This window comes from Bidens hawaiensis, unplaced genomic scaffold (genome assembly GCF_021521415.1).
Source record: "Bidens hawaiensis isolate Kalapana, Puna unplaced genomic scaffold, B.hawaiensis_p1.1 tig00006085_1, whole genome shotgun sequence".
Lineage (NCBI taxonomy): Eukaryota > Viridiplantae > Streptophyta > Magnoliopsida > Asterales > Asteraceae > Bidens > Bidens hawaiensis.
In genome coordinates this window covers 155852-159138 of record NW_027491404.1, presented here as the reverse complement: position 1 = coordinate 159138, position 3287 = coordinate 155852, and positions in this window count along the sequence as shown.

The following is a 3287-nucleotide window of genomic DNA, read 5'->3' as shown; positions in this document are numbered from 1 at the left end:
TATATATATATATATATATAATATCTATAAATAATAGCAGCAAACATTAACTAAATATGAATAATAAATAACTGGATATTTTATTTATAAAACTGCTATACATAATCAATATTATGCAACAAATATCTATAATATATATAAACGAAAACATAAAAATCCTATGTGTCGCGATGTGGTCGCTCCCCCCTTTTTTGGAGTCACCAGATTTGTTTGATTTTTAAATGGAGGCTTCTCATGCATTTGACCCAAAGTCACGGGTATAGGTCTTACCAAACCCAGAATTTCTTTAAACGGGTTATAACATCCCATTAAATTAAAAATTTATCTCACCAAATATTTTAACTATTATAATACCAATAATAATTCAACGCACATGCTGTGACGTATGAAGTTTGGGTTGTAACAGATGTTTTAATGGATCGAGCTATTAAAGATTGGGTCGTCAAGGAATTAAGTGTGTTTTACAAGAAAAAGAAAACATAAAGAGAAAACAAACCCTACATATATTCGGACGTTTAGAGAGCATTTTTTCTTAGAGCAGCACAACAATTTCTTTTGACAGAGAATTATTAATTTTTTGTGGAGCACTACACTAATTCTACTAGCGGCTTTAAAGGATTTTAGAGACACATGAATCAAGGTTCAAGAGCAATTGTTTTTATGGTTTGTTTATTTGTTTTTGGTTTTAGTGTTTTATGATTATACTAAAATTCTGAATTGAGACATGTTTTCTATGGCTTATGTTTTGCTATTCGTTCTTGATATGATTATGGTTATTGGCTAAACTTGTTAGAGTTGATTAATGATTGTTTGACGAGTTTTTTGGATTATTTGATGAACATGTGTTGAGGTTTAAATATAGAGTTCTGATTTTTATTGTTTAGCTCCGTGACATATTGTTGTGTATGATAATTGTGTGATCTTGTCTTACATGAAATAGTTTCATGTTGGTTTAGGGTTGCATGTATTCCGTTGACTAAGTGTTTTCGGTTGTTTTATGGTCTAGCTAGCCATATGGTTTATTTGGTCAAGTTTGTCTAACCCAGTAGTCCATCTCTTTTTTTTTGTCCTACCCGGATAATTAGAGTCGATTTGTCCTTTTGCTTAGCCGTTTTAGGTTGACCGTTGCGAGACATTGAGCAGTTCGTAAAATAGGGATATAGTAAAAAATTTTATATGATTTTTTAAAAAAAAAGATATTATTTTATAATTAAGAAACAATTTTATAGTAAAAAAAAATAAGCGGGTGTTGGTCTCACCAAACCCAGATAACTTTTAAAGCGGGTTATAACATATTAGTTATTTGTGAAACCCTTTTATCATCAAACTCTAAGTATATTATTAATTTTGTTACAATAAATAAAGTTAAACTCCAAAAAAGTATATAATTATTAAAACGAATAATGTAAAACAGCCTCCGTAATACGGGAGGCAAAAACTAGTTGCTACATATATCACCAAAATCATACAAAAATTTTTCAAAATCAACAATACGAACTACACAAATTTTCCAAATTCAACAATCTCAAAAACATTTAAATCTAACTTAATGTGGGGCTGCTTTTAAAACAATGTATCAAAAATGGCGGCATTACTCTCTTTATCGATCGTATCGCCGATCTCCACGAGCGTAGCAAATCCCGATTCATTCTAAATCTATCAACAAAATAAATAAAGTTAGCATAACCCGAACAAAACCACAATCTTATATATAAGAACCCAACAAACCTAAACAAAAAACAACCTGATCCAAAACTAACCCGGAACAAAAATCCGGACCTTTATTTTCCGTTTACCTCTAAAAGACTAAAACATAACCCATACCAAACAAACCAAGCTCTAATAACTAAAACAGATATTTTAATTAATCCTTGTAACATTCGTCAATTTTTGGACCCGAAAACCCGACTCGTTTAATTTTTTAGTTACTCAATATAAATAATTATAACTTTGAGCATCATGCAAATTCAATCCTAAATTATCAAAATAACCACTTTTGACCCACCACCATAAACTAGGGACATGGTTGCAATTTTTTTATTCAAAATTTCTAAACCTCCTCTCTTCTCCCTTGCGACAACCGACAACACCCCACCCTCTTTTCTTGGACCAAAATTTACGAACTAAATCAAGCAAATTGATATAATCAAATCATTGACAACCTAAAACGCGTCTACCGTCAAGCTATACATGGTAATTAGTTAGTAAAGACAACTAATTGATTCGTAATTGCGAATAAAACGAACCGCGGCCTAAATGGTTCTTAAAGCACTATATAAACGTCACTATAATTCAATTAAATCACACCATTCCACCCCTATTGCATTGCGACCCTAACCCCTAACCTAATTTCAACATACACTTCCGTTAAGACCTTCATCGATCAATCCAAGAGCCGTGACAACTCATCTTGTCGTTCACCCTCATTTCATCATCAATTCTGGTAATTAAACTTTTCTTCATGCTCGTTTTTAATCAACAAACAAAAGCCCTAAGTCAATTTGAATCAACACCAAGCGATTTAATCAATTTAAAGTCTAGGGTTTGATTTGGGAAAGAACATAAGCTGCATTCATTGTATTTAAATTTTCCTGTTGTATTGTTTCATCAAATTGAGGCGATGGCCTGATGGCCAACGCATGTTGTCCTAAAGCTTGAACCGGCCTGGGGCGCGGGTTCGCATCCCCCAGGCCCGGTTTTGTTGTTTTTAATTGTTATTATTATTTTTAAATACTCTTAATCAAAGATTTTGATATTAATACATGTATATATAATTAAATATGCATTTTCTTCATAAACGAACTCCAGATTTAATTTCGTGTCATTGAACCATTTTTTAACCATGTAATATGCATATATGTATATAAATATGTATATATATATGGTGTACATAATAGATAAAAATAACAATAAATCCTTTTATCAATCGCGTAAATGAGATGTATTGTTCTCTTATCAAAGCTCAAACTTTTTATCTCGTATCTTTCCGTTAATATATTGTATATAATATTTAGTAATAATAATAGTAATAACAAGGATAACAATAACAACAATAACATTTATAAATATAACAATAACCCTTTATATCTAACAATAATGTAGCTTTCAATATTATTAACCACATCGAAACCCGTCATAAAACTTAACCTTTCTTTATGACTATATTTAACTCTCTTTATCGTTAACAATTAGGATTAATTTTCGGCAAACCTCGAGGAGCTTGACCGTTTCCATCCTAGCCTTTTCTTTTATTATATCGTCCTCGTATATCCTACGCTATAAGGTGA